The 18,155-nt window shown below is 43.1% G+C and overlaps 1 pseudogene; it reads left to right on the top strand.

Annotated features, from left to right (window-relative positions):
• The first annotated feature begins 963 nt into the window (after positions 1-963).
• LOC147748957 (small nucleolar RNA SNORA17) lies at positions 964-1,046 on the top strand (annotated as a pseudogene).
• The last annotated feature ends 17,109 nt before the right edge of the window (positions 1,047-18,155 follow it).

Below are 18,155 nucleotides of genomic sequence, written 5' to 3'. Positions count from 1 at the left end.
GTAGGGGGTGGGGGCATGGGCATGCCTGTTTTGGGCAGCCACACACTATTTCATATTTGCCCCCTCAAAAAATCCCTGGTGTCTAGTGGGCTTTTTTCCCCCCCTGGCGGGGCAGATTGGGGGCTAATGCCCCCAACTGCCCCCCAGGGCGGGCAGAAAGTCCACTAGACGCCAGGGAGTTTTTTGGGCAAATTTTAATTAGGGTGGGGGCTTCCCAAAACGGGCATGATAATGCCCCCACCCTAATTAACATTTGCCCAACAAATCCCTGACCTCTACTGGCCTTTTTGCCCCCCCCCCTGTTGGCAGATTGGTGCTAATGCCCCCATCTGCCTCCTCGGGGGGCAAAAGGGTGTAATTTTTGTGGGGGAGGGGTAGGGGCATTGGCATGCCCATTTTGGGCAGCCCCCACCCTAATTCAGATTTGCCCCAAAATATCCCTGGCGTCTAGTGGGCTTTTGCCCCTCCGAGGGTGCAGATTGGGGGCTACTGCCTCCATCTGCCCCCCAGGGGGGCAGAAAGTCTGTAATGGTGTTGGGGGTGGGGGCATTGGCTTGCCCGTTTCGGGCAGGCCCCACCCTAAAAAAAGTGCACACAAAAAAATCCCTGGTGCATAGTGGACTTTCTGCCCCCCTGGGGGGCATATTGGAGGCTACTGCCCCCATCTGTCCCCCAGGGGGGGCAGAAAGTCTGTAATGGTGGTGGGGGGGTGGGGGCATTGTAGTGCCAGTTTCGGGCAGCCCCCACCCTAAAAAAAAGTGAACAAAACAAAATCCCTGGTACATAGTGTGCTTTCTGCCCCCCGGGGGGAAAATTGGGGGCTACTGCTCCCATTTGCCCCCCAGGGGGGGCAGAAAGGCTGTAATGGTGCTGGGGCAGTGGGGGCATTGGCGCGCCCATTTCGTGCAGCCCCCAGCCTAAAAAAAGTGCTCCCCAAAAAATTCCCTGGTGTATAGTGGGCTTTCTGCCCCCCCAGGGGGGGCAGATTGGGGGACTATTGCCCCATCTGCCCCCCGGGGGGGCAGAAAGACTAAATACTATGAATTTATTTATGGGGGGAGTGAAGGCCCTTGCCCAAGGGGCCGCCCCCCCTCCCTGGTGTCTAGTGGGGGGACCCCTGCTTGGGGATCGCCCTCTTGGGGCGATCCCCAAGGAGGGATCCACTCGGAAGGGGTACCATTGGAAAGGGGAGATTCTCCCCTTTCCAATGATACCTCTCCCGTCTTTCTACGTGCTCAGGGAGATGAGTTATCCCACTGAGCATGTAGAAAGTGAAACTGAAATGAGCATAAAGGCTCATTTTAGTTTCGGTTTGTGTTCAATGACGACAGCGCGACGTGCGCGCTGATCGTCATTAAACAGAAACCAGGGAGGGGGCCTCGTTAGCTGGGGAATCTCTTCCCCAGCTCCCCAGGTCAGAGGGGTGAAAAGGAAATCCCTCTGCTGTCTGCAGCAGAGGGATTTCGTGCCCTTGGCATCATGACGGAATTGTTCCGTCATCAGCAGAGGAGCACCGATGCTCATGACGGAACCATTCCGTCATGAGCATGGAAGGGGTTAATATACCCCAACACCCTTAAACACTAACCCATCTTAACCCTATAAATATACCCTGTACCCCAAAACCCAAACCTATCCCTAAACCCTAATACCCCTGTACCCCAAAACCCAAACCTAGCCCTGAACCCTATAAATACCCCTGTACCTCAAAACCCAAACCTACCCCTGAACCCTAAAAATCCCCTGTACCCCAAAACCCAAACCTAGCCCTGAACCCTAAAAATACCACTGTACCCCAAAACCCAAACCTACCCCTGAACCCTAAAACACCCCTGTACCCCTAAACCCAAACCTAACCTTGAACCCTTAAAATACCCTTGTACCCCAAAACCCAAACCTACCCCTGAACCCTAAAAATACCCCTATACCCTAAAACCCAAACCTAGCCCTGAACCCTAAAAATACCACTGTACCCCAAAACCCAAACCTACCCCTGAACCCTAAAACACCCCTGTACCCCTAAACCCAAACCTAACCTTGAACCCTTAAAATACCCTTGTACCCCAAAACCCAAACCTACCCTTGAACCCTAAAAATACCCCATACCTCAAAACCCAAACCTAGCCCTGAACCCTAAAAATACCCCTGTACCCCAAAACCCATACCTATCCCTAAACACTAAAACTACCCCTGAAACCCATAACCCAAAACTATATCTGAACCCTTAAAATACCCAAACACCCCAAAACATATACCTCAGTACCCCAAAACATATACCCCTATACCCATATTTACCTTATCCAAACATTAAAAAAATATGCTTTTACCATTCATGCATTTACAACGAATTTAGTTGTAAATGTATGCATGGTAAAAGCATATAAAATGTAATGCCATGCGTTATAATGGCATTGCGGAGTCATGGTACTTTCGTAATGAAAGTATGCGGAGTGATGGTATGCGGAAAGAAAGTTGCGGAATAAAGGGTGTTTACTCTCCCCCAGTAAGTACATTGGTGGCACAGCGGCCCACATCTCCAGCAACATACTCATATTATTACACCACCCATTTCAAAAATGCAAGGGTCTCTCTCATTGATGGCCAGCATCGACATACACTTTTAGACACACCTCGCGCCACAAGTTCTAGAATTGCGAACTTTAGAGCTAGGGAGCTACGTTCGAATCTCGGCATCAGCTCAACATCCTGTGACTCCGGGCAAATCGCTTTGTTTCCCCGTGCCTACCACAAATGAATGTGTTCTTCTGTAATGTAAATTGTGCCCATGCCATGTTGTCGAGTTCGCGCTATATATTATTGCAAGGAAAAATAAAGTAGGGAAACTCGAGTTCACACACTACTGAACGCACACTCTTAAGCGCATCAGCAGTGCACTGTGAATCAGAGCTTTTCACAGGCCTGTCACAGATAATAAATGCTATTTAAAAGAAATCCTACAAAAGAATATACTACTGGTCAGCAGCAATTCATACCCGGACAACGTCGGGACGGGCTGCTAGTGCATATATATAGAGAATGAGAGATAAAACTAGAGAGAGGTTTCCTTCCGTCGCCACACAAAGTAAAGGAACCTGTGAGCAGAATCTGAAACATTTTGTTGAGAATTTGCTGGGATCTATTTGATGTCTGGATCTTAGCTGAATGACCAAGATCTATTAAAGATAATGGGTCTTCTTCATCTCAAAGTCTTGGCTCTTATTTCCAATTACCATAGCATCCAACTCACTTTTGTGACTTGAATTGTTACTTTGCATCCTTTCCCTTAGTTACCTGTTCTCTGCTGCTCAACCACTATGGGTGTGATGTTGTGGAGTTGTGGAGTACTTGGTAAGATATTGGAATGCTGGAGTGTCTGGTGTGGTTGAGAGAGTGTCAGTTGGAGTGTGTGAGCTGAGCAGCAAGGAGGATGCTCCTGGTGGGGCTAAACTACTTAGTTAAAACTTAATTCTTAATTACCTGTAGCTAAACCCAGATAAATGGTATTCTACAATCTACCCTATGGCTACATGGACTTCCTTCTCGTACAGCGTCACTACCCTGTACAATGATGGCGACGGGTTTGGAAGCGCAAGCTTTTTGTTAATTATCTGGCTCATTTGTGCGACATTTAATATCACTGAGGATTCCACTTGGGAGGTCAGCTCCTAGGTCTGTGTGAGGAGGTGCTCACTCTGTCAAGCGCGAGGATAATTAAGTGCGAGGAGGATGACATCATGGAAGGAATAAGAGATCGCAACAACCTCTGCGGCTAAAGAAATTTGCTCAACACGGCACACTGGTGGCCATTTTGGCAAATTGAGAGCTGTTATGTGTAATCCTGCAGTGAGCACGATTCTCAAGTGCCTGACCGGCTTTCCTCAATGTTTATATTCACACCACCTTCTTCACTAGATGTCACCGTAAATTGCAAGGGACGTGAATGTCAGCTTCTCCAGCGTGTTCAGTAACATCCTGCTGGGAGTCCAACAACTAGACTGAGGACCACCAATTACTGTGGTTCACTGCTCATTGTGTTTACTTATAATAGATATATAATTTGGACCATTCTACACACTTTTCTGGCACATGCGGGTATACACAGAGCATGTTACTTGAGACTACTACGTGTTGAATTAGTGAAGCCTCTTACTGTGTTATGTCTCCAAGCATCCAGTATTCGGTAAAATCTTCGGGTGAGAGATCGCTCACCAGAGACCTTAATGTCATTGTTGAATACTGCCCTGTTTCTTCAAGACATGTTTGTGCCCTAGTGTTTTTTTCTTCTTCAGGTCCCAGGTCAAGATGTATTTATTGCCTAATGACATGTCGTTGTATGCCGTGTTGTTTTTTTTTTGTTGGTTACTATGATTGTTGGGTGTAAGGCTGGTGAACATTGTTTATCACGCATGAGTGACAACTCATGCCATTACAATGCGGTCATGACAACGACTGTTGTTAAATCGCATACCATTACAACGCAAGTCGGAACAACGACTTGCATTAGGGGGCAGAGGTGTTGGATTTAAATCCAACACCTTCCCTACTGTTGAACAGACTGGAGTTGGAATAGTAAATTACACTATTCCAAAATCCAGTGCCCCCTACAGAAAGTCATCGTTCCGACTTGCGTTGTAAAGGTATACGATTTAACAAAGTGGTTGTTGTAATGATCATGTTGTAATGGCATGCGTCGTAAGGGCATGCAGACTAACATGCCATATTTGTGAGGCTTTACCCTCAGTGGCAGGGGCATAATGCATGTGATGCATTGTAACTGTGCCACAGTGTTTCATGTTCCTCATAATGAATTTGCCGCCCAATTTTATGGATTTGGTTGTAGTGTGTGTGGCATTGGTTATGCTGAATTTTGTTAAGGGGAGAGTTGTGTACCCTAGTGCTCTCTTTTAGGATCTGGAACCCTAGTGCTGCGTTGTAGGGTCGTGCAACCTAGTGCTGCGTTGTAGGGCTCAGTACCTTAGTGCTGTGTTGTGGGGTTGTCTCCCCTAGTGCTGCGTTGCAGGGTCATGTACCCTGGTACAGTTTGTGTGTGCATTGCCTGAGACTTTTTGGGCTAGGGTTGTGTGCCCTAGGTGGTGTGTACGTGGTACCTTAATATTTCTGTTGTGTACAGAAGGGAGTGAGTGAGGGTGTTAAACAACTCAGGCATCCTTAATTCTCCTAGTCCCGCATAGTACTACATTGATGTAATTGTAATGTATGAAATGTCGTAGGACGGTTTTGATGTTTTCCATCTTTGGTCCCTTTGATTTGCAATTACTTTTATATACTTCTCTTGTGCTTATGATATTAGATGATGTGTATTTCCACTGTACATTGTTTTATATTATTGATTATTTTCCATAAGGGAAGGAGGTGTGTTGTGACTTGAATTGTTACTATGCATGCTTTCCCTTAATTACCTGTTCCCTGCTGCTCAGCCAGTGTGGATGTGATGTTGTGGAATGCTGGAGTGCTTGTTGAGGTAATAGAATGCTGCTCCTGGTGGGGCTAAACTACTTATCTGTAACTTACCATTTTAATTACCTGTAACTAAATCTTATTCTAAAATGTATTCTATGGCTACATGGACTTGCTTCCCGTACAGATTCACTTCCCTGTAGAATGCCCACCCACCTCTGAGATCTATAGTTAATCTCTCACACAACTCAAATACTATTATCCTGGCTTCAGCACTTCCTGCTCCCTGCTTTTTGCCAAGTTTCTGGATTTTGAGGGTACTTCTCTGCACCATGTTCTGGGATATTCCTCTTTAAGAACACAACCAATCAGATTCATGTTGGCTAGAACATTTCTTCTTTTGCCAATGCTATGTCTCTTAACAAATCAGCTTCCTACATGGTATCTTTCACCATTCAATCATTGTGGTCATGAACTGTACATTACTTGCTTCCACTCACGTTCACTTGCTGTTTTGTCCATCACACAATCCTGTTTCACAAAGACTTAATCACCTGCCGAATATTAATGTGTATTACACTGGCCTTTAATCAACTGTGGTGCTTATATCTTCCTTGCTCTTTACCTTAGAGGTACTTTGTGGGAAATTATACTCAGAATAAACACTTAGAAACTTGAATGTATGAAAGTGTGCTGGCACATATATCAACTACATGGTAAAGCAATTGTTCTTTAAACTTGAAATAGTTGTTTCGTCTAAATATTTAGTCTTTATTTAATTTAAAAAATGGATTATATCAGAGGCACAGAACATACCTTTTTGCGTTCGCAAATTGGCTGATTCAGTAGAATCAGCCTGTTTGCGAATGCAAAGTAGCATTTTGTTTTTTATGAATATCAAATTGTAATTCGGTAACATATACAGAATCACCATTTGGAATTGCTAAAACAGATCGATTTGGTATTTGGAAGATTGTGTTAAGGGCATCCCTTCCAACTACTGAATCACAGTGGTATGTATTAATATTTTGGGACCGAATTACGGTTGTAAAACATATATTTGTTTACTGACTACTTAAAGATAGTGGTAACCATTCACAATTTGGAATGGGTCCCATCCTCTAAAATTTCTATTTTAACGTCAACTATTTCTTTGGTTAATTTCTTAACGTATTCTAGGGTTGTTTCTAATCCAAGAATCATCCAATGTCTGAAACAATTATTTGCTACAAAACTGAAACATTCTCGAAAGTTTGAAATATTGACAAAAATGGCGGGTTCATTTCCAAGCTGTAACCCTTTGGGTATAATGTTTGATTGTTATTATTTAGTAAAAAGGTGGCCATGGAGTCTAGTGCATGCCAAATTTTTTTTAGAGTTTTTTCAATTTCAAAAGTTTTTCATTCAGGAAATCGTTTACGAGCAAATACATAGATTTATTTCTGAAATCTTGGATTGCTGAGACAAGATCATATATCAAGGACACTATGGAACACATTTGTCTAGTGGACAATCAATATTTTGATCCATCTACACAGTCTCTGGTTACCTTAGACGTAGAATCACTACATGCCAGCATACCACAGGATGAGGCACTTGAGGGAGTGAGGAAAGTTCCAAACAGAAGAGTTAATCCAACATGGATTCCTACAGATTTCATAGTAGGCCTTCAACAAGTTGCTTTCAGCTAGAATTTCTATGATTCCCAAAATGAGTTCTGCTTACAAACCAAGGGTGTAGCCATGGGAGTTGGTTCTGCTTCAAATCTGGCAAATCTATGAATGGATAAGTATGAAGTACTCACATCTATAACCAGCATAATCCATTCCTGGACAGCATCACCATGTGGGAGACGTACATAGATGATATCCTTATGAATGATCTGGACAGGGAATAGACAAATTCTCAATGTTTTTTTAATTGGCTTAATGAGAGATCCCCTGATATAAAATTTACAATGTCATTCAGTCAGGAAGAAATCAATTTTTCAGATCTGAGTTTGAGGGTGGATGACATGAAATATACAAAAAACTGAGTGAGCGGAACACACTCCTTAGGTATAGTAGTCACCATCCAAGGAACCTCAGAGATAATTTACCATATGGACATTTCTTGAGACTTTGTAGACATTTTTCACTTAGGGTTGATTTCCTTAAAGAAAGGGATGCATTGATGAGGAGACTAGGAGACATGGTTATCCGAAGAGTCTTTTACACAGGGCGAGAAAAAGAGCCAGGTATTGCCCCAGGGGCACTATATTGAAACTCCCTTTAATTGGGGCTTTTCTAAAATGTTTATATAATATTTTAGCCTGTAATTAGGCAGGAAATGAAATTCCTATACCATATTGAACTATCACTAATGTGTCCAATAATGCAAAACTCCCTTTTATTGGGGTTTTTCTAAAATTACCCTCTCCCCTATTTTGCAAGTTCTAGAATGCTTATTAAATAATGGATCACATTTTTTTAATGCAACGACGGTTAAAAAACATTCTGGAATGCTTTATTTGAATAATTAGGCCACATTGTTCAAACACAACCAAGGGAACAAAAACCAAACAAGCCACAAGTTTGCATATAATGTATCCCCCTTCCATGCACCGTCAACTGACACCATACACTGGGCTTAAGCATTGACTCATCCTTCAAGAGTCGTTCAACTTCACAGGAACATCAGCACAGGATTCCCTGGCTGACAGCAATACACATTCGAATGTGTGTGCATGTTAGCTCCAGCACTGTTAGGAGGCTATAGTCTTTCCTCCGGCAGTGCACATCAACACTCGAAGAAGCAAAGGAAACTATTCATATAAGTATGGTTTGCTTTGTGGTCTGGGACCCCTACCGCATTTATTCCACTGAGTGATCCTTGTAAACTGGCATATGTTAGAATGCACATATGTGCAGGCTGCTCATTTACAATTATATCAGTCAACACAAGACTGTTTTTTCAGTGCAATCTTGTAAGGAATCGCAGTACAAATCCAAACAATAAACTCCAAGTAGCAAGTGAGGTATTAAAGAAAGGTATAACTGGAAGTTCAAGGACTGTTCACGTTAAAAACAAGTTCAATAAATCGTCTTGGAAATCTTTGTTAAGAAGACTATCTCTCAAGATGGCTTCTGCCCTGGATTTCAAGGTTAATGATCTAGTTGTTCTCCAACCGGCACTTAGAGCGTGTGCAGCTTCTCTAGCGGCGCTCTTCACTGAAGTGGCTTTTCTTGGATGTAATGCAGACGCCGGTAGAATTGCGTTAGGGATAGTTTTATTTTATTTTATTTACTTTAGGAGTTTTATATAGTGCTAGCAGGACCAGAGGGTATCAGAGTGCTTTAGATCAAGTAAATTTTGTGCAAATAGGCAGTACAGAGTGTAGTCAAACATGGGGATCAAGCCAGGTATAGGGCGAACAAAGGCGCAGTCGCATGGACGGGCATGGAGGGTGCAGTTCAAACAAGGCGGGCTCCCAAAAAGTTTATTTGTTCACACAGGATGAGTGTCCAGAAAGTTTTCTTGATCCGAGTCAGTGTCACTGGTCAAAATTTAAATTTAGAAAGAGTGCAGGCTAGGGTGCATCCTTGGCTCTTATTGGTTCATTCGAGAGCGGTTGAGGAAGAGGATTTTTAGCAGGTTTTTGAATTTAGGAAATGAGGGAATCGTTCTGATGTGGGGAGATGGAGTTCCAGACTTTGGGGGTGTTTCCGGCAAACAATTTTGTCGCTTTTTTTGCTTGCGAGATTTCAGTGGGATGAGTAGCAGAGTGTTAGAGCTCCTGAGGTTTCTGGGCTGGCTGGCCCTTTTGAGTTTGGCAGCCAGGTATTCCGGTTTGCCTGTGTGCAGGGCTTTGTGGGTGAGACAGGCTGTTCTGAATCTGGCTCTCAGCTCAATTGGGAGCCATTTGAGTTCTTTGAATGCAGGGGAGATGTGATCAAATTTCTTAGTACCGGTGACCATTTTAGCTGCTGAATTCAAGGTTGTTTTCAGGGAGGCGTGGTGGGATTTCGCTGTCCCAGTCAGGGCTGCAATCCCATAATCAATTCTGGAGAGCACCAGTCCTTAGGTGGCTTGTTGAAGGTCCTTGGGTGGGGTGAAGGGTTTTATTTTGTACAGTAATTTCAGATTAAGGAATGCAATTTTTGGGAATCTTGAGAAATGTTTTGTCATGTCCAGTTTCGGGTCTAAGGTGATACCTAGAGATTTTACCGAATCTGCCAGGATGAGTTTGCCATTGAGGTCAACAATAGCTTTGAGCCATTCTGCGATTTGTGGATTTTCGTCCTTGTTGGAGATGAAGAGTATTTCCGTTTTCTCTTGATTGAGTTTCAGGTGATTGTTTGAGAGCCAGTATTGTACCTCCCTGAGCGTGGCGTTGAGTCTCTGGATGTCAGCAATGGAGGAGGTTTCCAGATAGAGTTGTGTGTCATTCACATATTGGTGGAAAGGGATGTTGGATTTCCTGAGTAGAGTGGTAAGGGGTTCAATGTAAATGTTGAAAAGCTGAGGGGAGAGAACTGATCCTTGTGGAACACCCCTGTTGACAGGGAGGAGGTCGGACTCGAAGTTTTTAATTTTTATTCTTTGTGAGCGGTTGTGAAGAAAGGAAGAGAACCAGTGGAGGACCGTTTTTTCAAGACCAGCTCTTTCTTGTAGAATCTTGATGAGCAGTTTGTGGTCGACTGTATCAAATGCAGCCAATAGGTGTAGGAGGATGAGAAGGCAGCATTGATCCAAGTCCAGTGATTTGTGTAGATCCTCTATGACATTAAGGATTGCGGGTCAGTGCTGCAGCCTTTTCTAAAGCCAGATTAGTGGGGGTCTAGGAGATTGATGTTGTCCAGGTGTTGGGTCAGCTGAGGAAGTACACATCTTTCCAGGATTTTGGACAGAAGAGGTAAGTTTGATACTGGTCTAAAGTTGTTTAGATCCTCAGTGTCTAGACTTGGCTTTTTCAGCAGTGGAGTTTCTTGGACAACTTTGAGTCAGTCTCGAATGATTCATGAGCTCAGTGAGCTGTTGATGATCTTGTACCATAGCGGAGCTTGGACGAGCTTCAATTCCTTGGTCAATTGAGGGGGTAGCTGATCCAGGGCGTGGGATGAGGGTTTAGTGTTGGAGATTAGTTTGATTATCTCTGCTTCTTGAATGGGAGTGAAGGAAGATCATTGTTTTGGGGGGTTTAAGGAGGCGCAATCGTTTGATTCAGATGCCTGGATCACGGTGGAGGAGATGAGATTTGAGCCAAATGCGAGGTTGATCTTAGCAATTTTGTCATTGAAAAAGATTGTGAAGTTTTCACAGCGTTCATTGGATGCCTGAGTTGAGGATGTCACTGGCTTAGAGGTGTGATTCCTGATGATATTGAAGAGCTCTTTGGGTCTTTTTTTGCGGTGTCTAGTGCGGAGCAAAAGAAACATGTATTTTTGTTCTTAAAGTGCTTTTTGTATTTCCTGCGGGCTGCTTGGAATTGATCGCGATGGAGGGCGGTGGGATTGTTCCTCCAGATTCTTTCTGAGGCTCTTAGATGCCTTCTTTCTTCATTGATGTCAGTGGTGAACCATGATCTGGATGGAATGCTCCTGTATTTTTTTTGTTCCAGAGGCGCAAGGCTGTCTAGGGTGAGCGTCATATTGGAGTTTTAAAGAGAGGTGAATTCAATAGTTGAAAGGTGATCAGTGCTGTTGGGGAGGAGCACGCTTATTTTTTCTTATAGTGCAGCTCGAGGGATCTGAGCTGTGCTCCTAACCCATTTGGGGGGGTCCTGTTTGGAGTGTTGAGTTAGGAACGTTTGGTTAATGCAGAAAAGGATGATGTGATGGTCGGACCCGTCTACTGAAAGAATATGGTCAATGGTGATTCCATTGCTTTCGGCAATAATTGCGTTGAGTGTTGCTCCTCTGTGGTGAGTTTCTTCTGAGCAGTGTTGGGTCAGATTATTTTCTAGTAGGAGGTTGGTTAGGGATTGAATGAACGGGTTTTTTGTTTAATTCCATTTTATATTGAGGTCACCTAAAATTATATCATTTGAGTTACCGAGTGCACAATGTGCACTCAAGTCTGAAAGGTGTTCCATGAATTTGGAGGAGTTTCCTGTGGGGTGGCGAAGGAGACGGTAAATTGATGGCCTGTTATCACATGTCTTGATGTTGACTGAGAGACACTCAAAGGTGCTATACAGGCAGGATGTAATTTCCGTGATGCAGATGATGTTCTTGTGAATGATAGCTATGACCCCTCACCTTTGCTCTTGTCGGTCTTTGTTGATCATTGTGAATCCCGGAGGCACCAGCATGTCCATGCTGGGGTAAGAGAGATTGTTGAGCCAGGTCTCCGTGATGAATGCTATGTCTATGATACGGGAGAGGTTGGCTTCTGCTAGTTCGGTTGCATGTTTAGAGGCCAATCTGCAGTTTAGGAGCATGCAGTTAATGGGGGACCCTTCTTTGCTCAGATTCTTAGTAGACGGATCGCTGGGAAGAGAGGTTAGATGGGCTGAGGGTCTAGTGACTTTCGGTGGAAGGTGTTCTCTTCCGACTCCCGTAATTACTTGGATCTTAGATTTGGGGGAGGAATTAGGGGGAGAGACATAGGTTGAGGCTAGGTATGCCGCTTCCCAAGAGGAAAGTGAGTTTTTTGCTCTTCTGGGTCTCTCAGAGTGATTTTCAGTATCCATTCTGTTGGTCAAAGACCAGGGCCTGGGGGGCAGGGGACCCACTGGTGGCGATGCCTTGGCACGCTCGGGATAGGTGAGAGTAGGGGGTGCTCTGGGCGGCTGGGTGGGCTTTTGGATGGCAACCAGGCTGGATAAGGTTTCATTCAGGCCTCGGATCAGGGTTTCAAGCTGAGTTTCCAGGAGGTTTAGCCGCTGCGCCATGATATCCACTGTGGGAGGTAGAGAGTCTGTGGCAGCATTGCTGGAGGGGGAGTAGGGAGGGTCACAAACATGATGGCTATTGGGGAGAAGTTGCCTGGTATGACTCTGGAAGGAGTCATGAGCAGGGGTAGTACTTGCTCATGACAAGGGTTAGGCCTCGTGTGGCCTGGGGGTATAGTGGGGCTGAAGGGAGACTGAGCTTGGGGGTGAGGCTCGGTCCTGGATGTCAGGTTGGGATGAGAGGAGGGGCATGAGTGGGAGGGTCCTCTGCCAATGAGGAAGGGATCTTTGATCGGTGGTGCAGCTCTGTAGGAGGTGTCTCGGGAGGGCGGGATGGGGATCTCGAAGGGGATATTAGAAGGTTCCAGTGTCTCACCTGCCATGGAAGACTCGCTGGTGGGAAGGGGGGGTCAGGCCAGGTCGCGTGATGTGCAAGGGTGCCTTTTTTTGCGAGAGGAAGAGGGAGTCAAAAACCTTGAGATTATCATTGTTAGCCTGTATCAGGACTGTGCCATTCGAGTAGATGGCTATGGAGATGTCACCATTCAGTGTCTCGTGATTCGGGAGAGAGGACGTCAATATGCGGCTATGGGATGTGATGGTGGTTTTGGAGATGTGTGCTGAGGATGATGATCCAGGTGTTAGGTCTTTCAGTGTGGAAGATGAGGTCCATTTTGATCTGCCCTTTAGAGAAGCAGTGAAAGGTGTCTACGCATAGTGTTTCTGGGTGCTGTCTGATCAGTCTATGTTTGAAGTGTCTCTTCGCTTTGCCATTGAGGTTGGAGGGGAAAGAGTTCGCGAATGAGTTCAGTCCGTGGGGTGTCAGATACTTTGGTGTTCAAGGGCTGACAGCCATACGCGAGGCCGGTAGCCTCCGTTGCGCATGTCTGACGCATTTGTGTTAGGGAATTGTGTCGCCTGCAGTCACATATATTCCACAAGAGAAAAAGAGTTCTGAGTGAAGTTTTCTCTCTCCATTTCCAGTCAGAGGTCTCCTGTCAGAAGATTTCTCAGTGCATGATTCCAAGAACAAAAAAACGATTTAAAAGACAGAGCATACTTACTGAATCCAGTTGTGAGGTGAATGAGCTCTTCAGCATTTCCAGCTGGTTCAGTCACGCAAGTACCCTAGAAAGAAAAAGCCAAAAGGCTGTAAAAGGTGTTTAACAGATAGACTTGTTTCTAGAAGAGTGTATATTGAAGTTGTTATGAATATATATATATATATATATATTTATATATATATATATATATATATATATATATATATATATATTTATATATATATATGTATATTTATATATTTATATATTATGATACGTTCAAATTGAAGAAGCTCATACATTTATTCATTCAATTTTCAAAAGAATAAAAGAAAACTTTAAAAAAATCAACAGCAAAAGAGTGTAAAAAATCCTAGGTATAGAAGAGAAGCTAAGGCCAGTCTAATAAGGGGTATGTATTATAAAATAGGAACAATATAATAGAGACATGCATTAGACATCTGGGCTATAGGAGTGTTAAAGTTTTCTGTTGTTTTACAATGTAGAAATTCTTCCTTGAAGACAGTTCCACTAGGAGCTGAATAGGAAGTTCGTAGTTACCTAAGATAAGGACGAGGCAGTCTCTTCTTTGTGTTTCCCAATCCTGTTTCCTCCCTGGAAACCCCTTTAATCCTCTCTAAAGTCCAGATGAGAGGTTGGAGAGGGGCATTGGGTTCAAGCGTCTTTGGCTGGAATCTCCAGTTCAGGTTAGATGAAGTGTAATCAGTGAATCAGAGCGCAATTTTTACAAAAAGGAACATTAGGATCGCGAGATAAAATATACAGGAGGGCTTGAAAATAAGTTTGGGCAGGGAAAAGGGTGTGGCCAGACACAGCATCAGATCCCAGAAAAGTTTTCTCCTTTGCATCATTGGTACATGAAGACCACAATTTGTGCTCCCCTCAGTGTTGACTGTAGTATTACACACCAAACTCAGTGTTTAAAGGTGACTTTAAGGACACAACCCAGATGTGATACTCTTTAAAGATCAGCTGCATGATTAAATTTGTAAAAATACTGTTGTGAAGCTTTGAATTAAACCTGGAAATATAATGTGCAAAGTAAGCAAAATACTAATCCTTAAGATTAGGAAGCGCCAACCCACCATATCCCTGCTGTTCGGGTAAAGTGGTTAATGCTATTCTGATGATTTTTTTTGCCAAATAAATTATGTAAACATAGACTCTCCAGATTTTAAAAGGGAGGCAGGCAAAACACATCGGATAGCTACAAACTGAAAATTAAACAATGGAATATTCAACATTTTATTCAGGTAGTCTCTCCTTAGAATAGTCAATGGGAGAGAATGACTATTCTCCAATTATTATTCTGAGAGAATCTTGATTTCATTAAAGACATACAGTGGCTAACATTATGCATATACTTTTATTTGCTGCCCCAACACGCATCCCTTTAAAGAACATCAATACATCATACTTTTATAGAATGTTTGTGAAATAGTATAACTATCCAGTACACAGGGCTATCTTCCTCTTTAAGCTGCAAAACATACAAGGATGAAAGATATCCATTTTTGGTAGTACGGAAAAAACAGACGTTCGGCAAACAATCTTGTTGCACATCTCAATCCTAGGTGGAATTATCTAAAATAAGAGAAAAGAAATTGTAAAGTAAAAGGAAATATGCACTGGATGCTAAACATATTTAGAATCTTAAATGTCACAAAATTAACAATCGTAAACTTCTGTACATTTTCTCCCCCATAGGGTGAGGGGTGGGATAATGTTAGTGTCTGTATGTCTTTAATGAAATCAAGATTCTCTCAGCAAAATAATTGGAGAATCGTAATAATTTAATTACAAGACCGGAGGCTACTATTATGCATGTTCAAAGCTGTTGAGAACTACATTGCTAAAATTCTCTATTGGTCTTAAATACAATTTTGCATGGGTGTTAGCTTTTGAGCAATCAGCTGTTCTAATAATATCTGTAAGGGATCCTCCTGACCAAAAAACCTTACTGCCCCTCTAGGAGAGTGAGCTCCAAATCTTGACAGGTCTATGCTGGCCTCACTCATTATGGTAGGTATCCCTCTATCTGGAGTTACTAATGAGACTGTTTAATGGGGTTTGCCATAGGGTAAAAACAGTTGATCGACTCCACTATTTCTAAATTCTGCAATTTTGTCATCATAAACTTTCATACAATTTACCACATATAATTTGTCACAGTCATTGCAAAGGGATATAATACAGAATCAGACATAGTCTTTGTCCTTTTCCAAATGTCAAATTATACACCTTCATTGGAATAAAATCTGTTAGATAACTCCAGAACCTTTATATAAGCAAAGTAAAGTGGCCAATTTCATGGAAATCAGTTTAAGAGATAAGAAAGTATTATCTTGCCAAGATATAAAAACTTTAAAACTTACACTACCATCCCAAAAGGAATCATAATGTGCTTTGGGGGTATTGCTAGATTATTTACTAAGGCATGCCCAATGAAATTGTGGATCTATAACAATTAATGGTCCTATAAGTGAGACCAGAGTTAAAGAGGTTCGCTAAATAATTTTCTATTTGTTGAAAAGGGACCTCCAAGAGATCCAAATTTCTCTCCAGGCACCTACTGCACCACTTCTTCCACACACCCCTATATCTTCTCCTGGTTCCTGGAGCCCAGGATTAATCCAATAAGACTTTAGTTTCTGATGAAAGGTCTGAATACCTATTAGGTCCCCTAGATCCTCTAGACAAGAAGGTTCATTTTCCCCTCTAAAAGCAAAGGGTGTTCCTCTCTATCTGGGTCCTGAAGCAGGCCAAGTGATGCTGGCATTAGACGAGTAATATCTATTGCTAACTCCAGCACACCTGGGTACCACACCTGGGATCTCCATAAGGGAGTCACAAGGATGATACAGCTGGATTCTTCTCTCACTTTCCACAGAACTCTTTGAATTAAGGAAAAGGGGGCAACCGCATAGGGTATGTTCTTGCCCCAAGTTTGGAGAAAGGCATCTGTTGCCGTAGCCCCCGAGTCTGGGTTCCTGCTGAAGTAGGGTGGAACCTGAAAGTTTAATCTGCTCGCAAAAAGATCTATCTGAACTGGAACCCATAGGTCCTGAATCAGAGAGAAGACTTCTGGATGTAACTTCCAATCGCTCGAGTCCCTTAAGAATCTCGAGTTCGAGTTTCCTCTTACATTCTGAAGTCTTTGAATGAATTCTGCTTTTAGGATTATTTTGTGTTCCCTACAAAAATACTAAGTCTGAGAGTATCTTGGATCTCACACCTCCGAATCTGTTTATATAAGAAACTGCAGTGAAGTTGTCTAAGTGAATCAGTGTGCTTGAATTCTTTAGAAAGGTCTTTGAACTTCATAACAGAGTTCAGGGCTGCCAGCATTTCCAAACAATGTATATGAAGGGACTGTTCCTCTAGGGACCATCATTCCCCTGTCTCTATCTTCCCTAAGTGGGCTCCCCATCCTGTGTTACTTGCATTGGAGTCTATTATAAAGTCTGGTGTATTCCCGAAAATGGCCCTGCCATTCCATGCACTGAGGTTGTTTAGCCACAAATTTAGATCCTCTCATGTATCTGGTGATGGGAATATCGAGTCTTCATACCATAGCCCTTTCCATAGACCTAAAGCCTTTAATCTCTGTAAACATCTGTAGTGTAGGGGACCGGGAGATATGGCTTGGATGGAGGATGAGAGGAGTCCCAAAACTCCTGCTAGATCTCTGAGAAGTATTGTGTCTTTAGATAAGACTGACTTCATTACTTTGTTTATCTTTACAACTTTTTTGTGTGGCAAAATTAAGTGGGATAAGACTGAATCTACTTGAAAACCCTCCAAAATATATCTTTTGAGTGGGATTCAGAACCGACTTTTCCGTGTTTATAATGAAATCCATGCTTTCTGGCGGTGACGGTGACGGTGGCAGTGACGGTGACCAGCACAGTCGTGTGTGCGTGCTGCTGCAGTGTGAGTGCACATACACTGCGCAGTGTGTAGCAGACAGTAAGTATTTAACATTTTTGTAAGAACTAAGGTGCGGTGCGCAACTGCGCATAGCACACTAGCAGCAGCACGAACTAGATTGGTGTCACCCCAGATGGGGTGACACCCGGTGCGGTTCACACCCCCCGCACCCCCCTAGTGACGCCACTGGAAGTAGCACTTGCCCTGTTAGAGATTCTTAGTCCCGTAGTGTAATAATTCCGTTTCCCTTAGGTGCCCGGAGAGTAGAGAACAAGATTTACGACATAACTCAGCGCTCAGAGCCCAGTGCGAGTTTAAATGCTGGAGTTAGAAAACCGGAGCTGTCAGTGAGTGAAATAAAGGTTTTCGTCAGCTGAGGAGAGCAACGGAAGACGAAGCTAAGTAAAAGTTTGTCAAGGAAATGTTAATATTCAAGTAGTGAATACTTACCGGATTATTGAGCAACTGTTCAACTATATGAAGAGACTCTAGGAAATAAAACGAGAGAGTAAAGGAAGTTAGCTTAGGGCAAATCATCGTCCACAGAATGCTAAACAATATGCCAAATGTAAAATTGTAAATACTTACCAGAACTGCAAGTAAGAGTCGTGAATATTTTTCTAAGAAACCTGTAGGAGATAAAGACTGTGTTAAGAAGAGTACACACATTAATAAGACAACAGTTTAAAAAGAAAAGAGAATACAGAAACCATTTAAAGAAGCACTCGTCAGTTAGTGAAGTAAGTGCACTTACAAATAACTCTTAGTAAGAACTAGTTAGTATAACAGGCTAAAGGAACCAATACTTATTTTCTTCTATTAGTAACAACTACAGGCGAGGAAGACAGAACGTCACTAAGAAGTCATAA

This window comes from Lissotriton vulgaris, chromosome 1_1 (assembly GCF_964263255.1).
Source record: "Lissotriton vulgaris chromosome 1_1, aLisVul1.2, whole genome shotgun sequence".
Lineage (NCBI taxonomy): Eukaryota > Metazoa > Chordata > Amphibia > Caudata > Salamandridae > Lissotriton > Lissotriton vulgaris.
This window is presented reverse-complemented; position numbering and strand designations above follow the sequence as displayed.